General features: G+C 39.9%; 1 long non-coding RNA gene across 1 annotated transcript; it reads left to right on the forward strand.

Moving 5' to 3' along the window:
- The first annotated feature begins 774 nt into the window (after positions 1–774).
- On the forward strand, positions 775–7066 carry LOC125614861. Its single transcript, XR_007345428.1, has 4 exons — positions 775–1109; positions 2990–3077; positions 3619–3746; positions 6574–7066. It is a non-coding gene; the product is annotated as an uncharacterized LOC125614861 (long non-coding RNA).
- Positions 7067–9883: the final 2817 nt, after the last annotated feature.

Here is a 9883-nt window from a genome sequence, read left to right on the forward strand (position 1 = left end):
GGCAAGCCCCCTACCACTGAACTACAACCCCTGCCAGTTCCTTCATTCTTGAGAGGAGACCATCTTTTTCATATTTTACCCTTTGCCTTTCATATTGCCCTCTAGTTTTCTCACTCTGAATGAAACAAGATAAAAGGGAAAATGTCAATTTTTCATAAGAAATGATATGCTTTCTATGATAGACATAATGATAACTCACTTATAGGATTCTGAATGATAGGAGTAGCATAGTAGCCAGGGCCCAAGTCAGAAGCTGGTGCTGGTAAGAGCTTAAGTTTGAAAATGGCAAGACAAAAGTTGGGGCTTAACCTAAAGGCAAATGTCAAAAAAGGGGGCTTTTGTTTTCCCATTCACTGAGGGTTTTGCTCTTCTGCTTTACAACTAACTGACTACATTCATGAAATAACTACTTCCTTTTTTTCTTTTATTTAAAGAGGGGATAAAATGTCATTTAGAAAAATTCCCTGGGCTGAAGCCATACCTCAGTGGTAAAGTGCTTGCTTCACATGTGTGAGGCACTGGGTTTAATCCTCTGTACCACATAAAAATACATGAAGATACTGTGTGTTCATCTACAACTAAATAAATATTTTTAGAAAATCCCTCACAATTATTATAATCCATTAATACAAATCGCATTATGTTATTATAGACCAAAGGAGGCTGATTTAATCTGAAAAACTTCCTAAAGGTCTAGAATATGAAGGGCACAGATGGAAAGTGTGCCTGCACCAAGACACTACTATAGCTGGATATTCCAGGTTCAGTGTGGGCACCACTCCACCTGGTGCCTTCCAACCCAAACAAGGAAGGTGTGAATCTGCAGGGCTCCTGTGTGGGGCTGGCGGCCCAGGGCAGTGGATCTGAAATAGAAATGGGTTTCAGAGACCAAAAAAGCTGTGGGAATGCCCCTGGGAGACATATGTGGCGTCCAACAGGCTCATCTTGCTTTCTGTACTTTTGCATGCACTGATCTCCTGGGACTAGGACCTCATCTGCAGTAGCTTGGGGATGCCAAGACCTGATAGGTGCTTATACAGAAGTCTCCAATCCTATCCATAAAGGAAGTCATTTCTGTGGCTTTAAGGATCTTGCTCAGCAACCCTCAGGTAAGTGGATTGGTTCTTGCTTGCTCAAGGCTTTCCCAAGGTGGGGAATTTCCCCCCACATTGTGGTCCCTTTCCAGGTAGAACTCAAGGACTACAGAATTCTGCACCTGCTCCCACAGGAGAGAAAAGAATTAGTTTTATTCATCTTTGTTTTTTGTATTGCTTTAAAAATGTATCTATTGACATATTTACAACAAACATGAAGGGGTTTATGTTATATCTTCATTCATACCGAGGGCATTCGTCACTTCCACCAACTTGTCTTCCATCTTCTCCTCAATCCTTCCTAGACCCTAATAATCCTTACTTTACATTCAAGTAAACTTTTTGTTTATAAAATTCTACATTTGAGAGAGAACATGCCATACTTGTAGCTCTTTTCATAACAACTGGCTGAGATAAGCTCTCTGAATATGCTTGATTGAATAATAATGCAGAGTTGATGACATTGAAGGGATCATTAAACAGAGGGGCCGGTGTTTCTATAAGATGTAAATATATGTGTGCTTCTGATAATTTTTTAATAACCAATTTCTGGTAACCTTGCAACAGTGGGCCATACCTGTAATCACACCTATTAAGGAGCCTGAGGTTGGAGGACTTCGAGTTTTAGAAAGCCTGTGATATTTAGGAAGGCTCTGTGGCTGAAAGAAAATACCAATAAAGGGGCTCTGGTAGTAAAACGTGAAAAATTCTTTTACATTAGGGAGATGTTTTAAAGGGCCACAGTTATGCATTTGTTCTTCACTGGGGTTATGCTTCTAGGATAATAAGCAGTATGATCATGTAAGAATGATCAAACCTTTACAAAGGTTATTTGTTGTACTATGTTTCAGGAACTGTTGTTACTTTGCTCATATTTCCTTTTTTCTTCTTCAGTACTGGGAATTGAAGCCAGGTCCCTAGAACAAAGCTACATTTCCAGGCTTTTTATAATTTTGAGAGAGAGTCTCCTTTAGTCGCTCACCTGACTTCAGACTTTCATTCCGTCTGCCTCAGCCTCCTAGTTGCTGGGATGACAAGTGTGTGACACAACTATGCTGGACTGACCTATGGTTTCTTAGAATCCTAAGACATAATTTTCAAAATTAAGAATTTTGTTCTCACTTCACAGATTGAACAATGTCCACCAGCTGTGACTTAAAAATTTTAAATTTATAATGACATTTTAATCTATTAAAGGTTGAGATAAGAATTTAAATCTGAACCATATTTGTTTTTCTGATATTTGAAGAGTATAGCTTTCCATCCCCCCACGCCACCTCTCTATTCCCCTTCGTCCTTATAATTTAGGAATTCATCCGTAGAGAAACAAAACAGGTAGCTGAGAATTCCAATCAAGAGTGGAGAATTGATCTCCATCTTTTCTCCTAGCAGGACTCTCTACAGAGGACTCGGTTGCAGCATTGCCTTTGGTTTGATTTGGGATAATGAATTAAGCCTTTGTAGAAGCAAAGGTACATGCCCTGAAGAAGCGCTGTGATCATGGGATTTCACATATACAAAGGAAACAGAGAATCTGGTGTTTCATAATGAGTAAGCCTTTGTGAAATATTTTAACCTTAATATGCTTAATCTAATTAATTAATTAATTAATCTGATGAATTACTCATACCAATTAGATTTATTATAATTGTATCCAAGATGATTTCTCTTCTTTTTTCTTTTTTTTAAATTTGTTCTTCCTAGATATACAGGACAGTAAAGATGATTGCTTTTCTACTGAAGTTCATCAGACCCAACCTTGTGAAGCAATTTGCTGCCAAGAGTACCATCATCACCCAACATAACGAACTCTACCTTGAAATTGTTCATTCAAGCGGGCCATCAGTAAAAAACAAATGCTGAGCAGCCACTCAATTCTTTCCCTCCTCTTTCAGCCCTGCCACTGCTTCTTCTGATCTAGAGGCCAAAGTCATGGACCAATCACTCCTGTGTCAAGCAGGCTCTGGAATCTACAGAGTGACAGTAAGATCCCAGTTGCCTTTGTCACTGAGCTTAGAAGATTCTGGGAAGTGGTTCCCCCTTCTGTCCTCAGCTGGGAGAACCCTAGTGGGAAAGCCTAAAATACAGGCCATGGGGGCTGCTATATTGGGTCTCCTTCCACCCAGACACTTGCCTAGCACCCATACACCATAGAACCATCCCCAGTTCTACCTGCCTGCCTTTCCGGAACCCTATGCCCATGACACCAAAGAACTCAAATTCATCCTCAGGAGAGTGCCATGCTGCAAAGCAACCAGACAGTCGCCTGACCTGGCAGCTTCTCTTGGTCAAATCCATAGAGTTCTAGAGACAGCCTCCCCAGAGACATGCAGACTTTTAACCCTGATCCATGACCACTGAGTTCTAGGAGTACTGAGTGTTCAGATTGGTAGATTTTGTTTTTAGTTCTGTTCCAGAAAAATGTAAGATGTATCCCTTACCAAAGTCTCTTTGTTTACTTTCTAATAGGCAATTGATGTTGTTGTACAGGTTCTCATGAATATTTGGTTCTCTTGATCAACAGGAGACAGAATGAAGAGAGAAGAGAGGATGGAGGAGTGCTGCAAGCGATAGGAGACAGAGCTCTGATTCTGAGCTGTGCTGTGGACTGGACATCGGAGCCTTAGAGATGGTCTCCTTTGGTGGACAGAGGTATGGAAAGTATCCAGGGAGAGCGATGCAAAGGAGCCCCAAATTTTAGCCTCAAACAAATATATCCAAGTATAGGAAAGAAAGTGTGGGATGGTAGGAGTTCCTTAGCTGGGAAATGTGTCTCTTTGCACAATATCTGTATCCTGCATCTACCTAAGGAAGGGCCTGGAGTCTTCAGTGTCTAAGACAGCCACAAGGCTGTCCCTGACCAACACAGCTTCTCTCAGACACTAGCATCTCTCAGAATGGTGTCACTGAGATCCAGTTTAATACCAACCAGGGAGAGGAGGTCCTGGAAGGTAGAATGTCTGCCTCTGGTCCCTGGATCCCTGTGGTAATGAGTTAACCTATATAGAAAATGTACAAATGTTTCTATTTAAACAATGTATTTCTTGATGGAAAGGCTTACACAGAAGAAAAACTAAAATATCTAGATGAAATTTTGAAAGACATGTTTTCTTTTACTTGTATATTTGCTCAAAGAAAAAATTCTATAAAACTAACCTTATAAAAACATCCTAAAATCAAAAATATTTTAAATATTCTTTTCATGGAGAATATGTATTTTCTAAATATTTTTTCACAGTTGTAGATGGACACAATACCTTTCTTTATTTCTCTTTATGTGGTGCTAAGAATCAAACCCAGGGCCTCACACATGTTAGGTGAGCACTGTATCTCTGAGTCACAACCCCAGCCCAACAGGAAATGTATTATTTTATGGATAAAACCTAAGTCCATTCTTCTGGGGTTGTCAAAAATGAAAGAGATCATAATAAGCTCAAGGCACAAAGTCTAATATAATAGCACGATTGTATTCCTTCTGTCTTTAGGAACCCACACTGAACACACACAGTTTATGCACAAGGGATGAAAGAAAATTAGCAATCCGATCAAAAAGCAAAAGCAGATTTCAGACTGAATATCAGAGAATGTCTCTCAAAAATCACACAGCAACTGGCCCATAGAGAGAGTTTCAGAAATTAGAAAAGACTGGATGGTAGCCATCAGCACCAGAGCAAACCTCTACAGAGCCACAAAGCCCCTGGCAAATGTCAGAATACTAGGTCATTCCAAGTGTTTTGGGGGAATATGTGCATGCAGTACTGCACATCACTATTGGAAAGTAAATGCTGCACCCTAAGGAACAATCTGTCAATTATCGGTAAAATTAAGGTCATACACTTTTTATGGAACAGTTTTATTAATCGTCACCTGTTCTAGAGAAATTCTCCCACAGGCTCATAGAGACAATTATGTGTGGTTATGGGGACAGCAGCAATATGAATGTCCACTGCAGGACAATGGAGAGTTGGGGTGTGCTAAGGCACATCAGAGGCTACTATGTCAGAATTTGAAGCAGCAGATGAGATGTACATAAAAAAGATCTTAATAACTTGCAGATGGGGACTTTGAGTGCAGATTAGTGGTAGAGTGCTTGCCAGCATGCATGAAGTCCTAGAGTCAATACCCAATGATTCTTTAAAAAAAAAAGTCGAAAGAAAGAAAAAGAAAAAAAAAACAAGAAATGTTAAAATTTCTTCTAAATACAATTGGGTATGTCCCCTGAAACTTTTTACATCAATTAAAAATACAATCTCCTGAAGAATGAATCAATCCTCTTCCTATAACTTGTTAGAGGTTATGTGTGAAAATGATTCACTATTGTCTTGATACAAAAAGCTCCACAAAATCTTCCAAATCAAGAGGTTCAAATATTTGTGTTCACTTTTAAAACACAGCGAAACTGTCAAGGCCATCAAGGGTATGCATATCCATGGTCCTAAGAGTATGATCCAGCACCACTGAGTCTGGTCTCTAAAACCAGCCAGTCCATATGCGGAGAACTAGCTAGGTGTAGTGACCCTTGCAGGCAATCCCAAAGAAGCAAGAGACTGAGGGAAGAAATACAGATGTTTGAGGCCATCCTAGGCAATATAGCCAGATCTTGTCTCAAACACAAGATAAAAAGGGCTGAGAGGAAGCCCAGTGGTAAAGCCTAATATTCAATCATGAGAATCATTGAAAAACAAACAAACAAAAATTAAGTGCAGAATTAGACCAGTGATTTTGAATTTTTTTTTTTTTTGTATTTTATTTAGAGACAGAGTCTCACTGAGTTGCTTTGCACCTTGCCCTTGCTAAGGCTGGCTTTGAATTCAACATTCTCCTGCCTTGACCTCCCAAGCCGCTGGGATTACAGAGGTGCACCACCATGCCTGGTTAATTTGTCTGTGTTTATTTGAAATAGAGAAAGAATTTTTGGAGTGAATTGAAACTTGAAAGAACTAGAGGCTCGCTTCTATCCTACCTCATCCACGCATCCTTTCCCTAATTCAATCAAAACCAAGGAATTTCCAAAATGCCTTCAGGATTGGTCCACTTGCACCTTAATCCTATCACGTTCTTGAATCAATGTATGATGCAAATGAATGTCCCTCCCACATGATTGGGTGTTGCTTCTGAGGTCAACTACTGGACAGAACACTATGAAAAGCTTCAGTCCATACCAGACTGAATGAGTTGGTCCTTTTCCTAGGCCAAGTAAACACACACCTTGGCATGGTAGGGAAGCTGAAGCTATGGCTGTTCTGTCTGTCAATGTAGAGATCATTGACTCTTAGGAGATTTTGTCCACAGTCCCGCATTCCCCTAGGCCTGAACCCAGATAATTTTCCTTCACTGAACTGCCACTCCTGCCAGTGCCTCCAGAGCTACAGAGATGTGAATTTTCCAGTAAGCCAACTGCCTCACTGGGCTTAGACAGGGCAGGGAGCTGTCTTTGGGGAACTGAGGTCGTGCACTAACTGCATGCGTTGTTACACAGGAGCAGGGAGTTGAGATGGACCAGCACCGAGTTCAAGACCATCCAGCAGCCAATGGCTGAAACCTCTCAGGAGCTCTAGTCACCTCAAATACCTGCAAACACTATGGTCAGTGGGACCAATGGGTCCTGAACTTCCCAGGAGGTGCCAGTGCCTGGACAATTGGACAAACACACACTCAGGCTTTCTCTTGGAGCCCAGGATGTCCCCGGAAGCTGCTGAAAACTGAAGCTTACATCCCAGAGGAACCCAGAAGGAAAGGAATCTCATCTTGAGGATGCCTTGCAGTACAATGCCCTTCAGCCAAAGCCCTAGAAGGAACCTGAAATACACCACTGGGGACCCTCATACTGTCCCTGTGGACTCATGCACTGGGACTATGCCCTGCATGCCTAGGCACGTTGAAGTCTTGGCTGTGGTGATCATCCCTCATTTTGTTCTTTCTCTCTGAAATGATTTAAAGGTTCTTGAATAAAAAAAAAATTCTTTGTGTAATTAATTTGTTAAAGAACTCTTCTTTTAGATGAACTGAGAATTCTTCTAGTTTCTAATCTGATTGAATTTTTCATGATGAGCCATTCCTTTATTCACTGCTTGTCTATTGATCTGGAGGGGGTGAGTAAAGGGTCAGGATGGGAAGCTGTATAGGTAGGTCTGGGGCAGGAAGGAGCCAATTACCCAGCTCAGAACTATGGCTGAACTCAATGCCATCTCTGGAGATATGAGGGTAGTGTGCTAACAGAATGTATAGTTGGGTGGCCACTTGATGGTGTTTCCTCAAAACTGAAAGTGGCCTTCTGGAAGAGGAGAGAGAAGAAGCATCAATAAATATCCTTTAAATGGTCTACAGTTAAATTCTTATTAACTAAGAAGGACATCAAAATGAAATCTCTAGTCTTGGGTCTTCTGAGTTGACAATCATGGGATCCAAGACATCAGCTCTAGGTCAGACATGTCCAGACAGTGACAGAATCCTGCCCTGGTGGGCTATGTCCAGGTTAAGAGACTTTACAGATTTCCTTTTGAGATCTACCAAAACTGAAGGCTTTTGGGTGGGGTCATATGCCTAATGTCAGTTGGCTCAGGTAGCTTTAGCAAACTATCATCAGCAGGGTGCCATGTTGTTTACTAGTAGTCCAAGCTACACAGGAGGCTCAGGCAGGAGCATTGCTTGGGCCCAGGACTTTGAAGCCTCCCTGGACAACAGAACAAGATCCTGTCTCAAAAAATAAAAAGATAAATTATACATTGGGCTTAGCTTGAAGGGATGTAATGCCTTCATTAGCATGGACATGGACTTTTAAACTTTCCTGTTCCCTGAAACCCGATAGGTTTTAGATTGAGGGGATTTGGATTTAGAGGGGCTTAGGTGCTAGGTCTTACTGAACAGTGAGATCAGACCTGTTTGCCTTGCTTTTCTCATCAGCTAAATTGAGTGTAAATTGTCTATGGCATGGAATGGGAGTGGAGGTCAAGGAGAACTTGGAGTATTTTTGTGGTTCAGATATACAGACAAGATTCCAATAGGATCATCCTTTTTCCAAAAAAGCTAAAATCTAAATCAGCTTTTCTTCCTCTCCCTCTCATGGATTTTCTTGAACCTTGGGGACAACTAGAGGATTAGCTTCCACAATAAACAAAGGAAGCTAGGTGCAGAGGCCAAGGCCTGTAATCCCAGGGATTTGGAGTCTGAAGCAGGAGGAAAATGTAATAGTACTAAAGGACATCTTCATTTTTGAGAACCTTTCATTGCTTTACACACACATACACCACACCTACCAAAATATTGAGCATTCTAATAATGTACTTTCCTTTGGTTAAATTTACATAAAACAAAATTAGAAGTCTCTAAAAATCTTTATACAACTTATGCTTTCAGTATTGAAAATGATGAGAAGAAATACATAGCATAGCACATTATCATTTTTTTGTTACACATGACAGTACAATGACTTTGACATATCATACATTTGAATCAGATGGGGTATAATCTCTCATTTTCCGAGTACTCAGATTGCAGAATCAAAATTTTAATATGGGCAAAATAAAATAATAGAAAGATAACAAAAGAAAGAAAAACCTGACATTTAAAAGTTCCCCCCCCCTCCTTGCAACTTGGGATTGATCTTGGGGCACTTTAACACCAAGCTACATCTCCTGCTGTTTTTATATTTGAAGAGAGAGTCTCACTATGTTGCTTGTGTGTTTATGATCCTCTTGCTTGAGCCTCCTGAGTAGCTGGAATTAAAGACATTTTAGAGGTTGATAATAGGCAACATTAATAATCAAATATCATTATTGATAATGGGCAACATCAATATTGCATAGAGGTAGTACACAACTACCTCTATGGCTGACTTTCTCAATCACTAACTCTATTTCAAAGTATTACATTTAGATAAATGGTGATTTTTTTTTTTAATTTAGGGCAGGACACTCCTCAGATTATGTTCACATTCATTTTCTATATGGTATTATTTTTCTGAAGTATAATCAAAGTCTCATGATCTTGAATTAAAACTGATCCATGAAAAAATCTCTGTGGCATATGTTTGAGAGAAAGAAGTTACAGTGTGGTTTTTACTGTCACGTTTTTTGTCACAATGATCCAAGGAGAAGTAGTTTTTATCATTAGGAGCTCTAAGAACATCCATAAAACTATAGACTCCTTCACAAACTTGCTTCTTAACAATTCATTTGGGCCAAGAAAACTCTGCTTTGTAGTGGGTTTATAACTTGGCCCTCTAGAGTCGGAGCCTTAGCTGCTGCTAACATAAATCAGTAAGATTCCAGGCAGGGCTCACCCATCCACTGTGCAAAGTGACTAGGGCCTTAAAATACATTATGGTCCTACAAAATTGTTTTAATTTCTTTTGAAACTGAAAGAAAAAAATAATTATCATGCATAATATAACATCTGTTATATAATATCAGCATATTTTATAAAACCATAGTGTTTGACAATAATTTTTAATTTAATGTATTGATTAAGTTTTTAGTTCAGGAATGAGTACCTTAAGGCAAAAGAATGCCAAGGATCAGGTGGGTTTCTGCTAGGGGCAGAGGGCCACAGTATGTGTTCTAATTCCCCAGGCTCAGGAAGGCTCAGTCTTTGACAAGTAGTACAGAGGGAGGCCAAGTGCTTTGGGCTAAGCTGGTGAATGCACCAGGAAGAAGAGTTATCTCCTGACTTGACCTCCACTTAACTGTACTATGACACATTTATTTGTCTTAAGTAATGTTTGTATTAATTAAAAGTTTGGCATTGAATAATCTTTAGTAACTTTTACATCCATTCATAATTTAATAAAG

The sequence above is a fragment of the Marmota marmota genome, unplaced genomic scaffold (genome assembly GCF_001458135.2).
Source record: "Marmota marmota marmota unplaced genomic scaffold, marMar, whole genome shotgun sequence".
NCBI classification, from domain to species: Eukaryota; Metazoa; Chordata; class Mammalia; order Rodentia; family Sciuridae; genus Marmota; species Marmota marmota.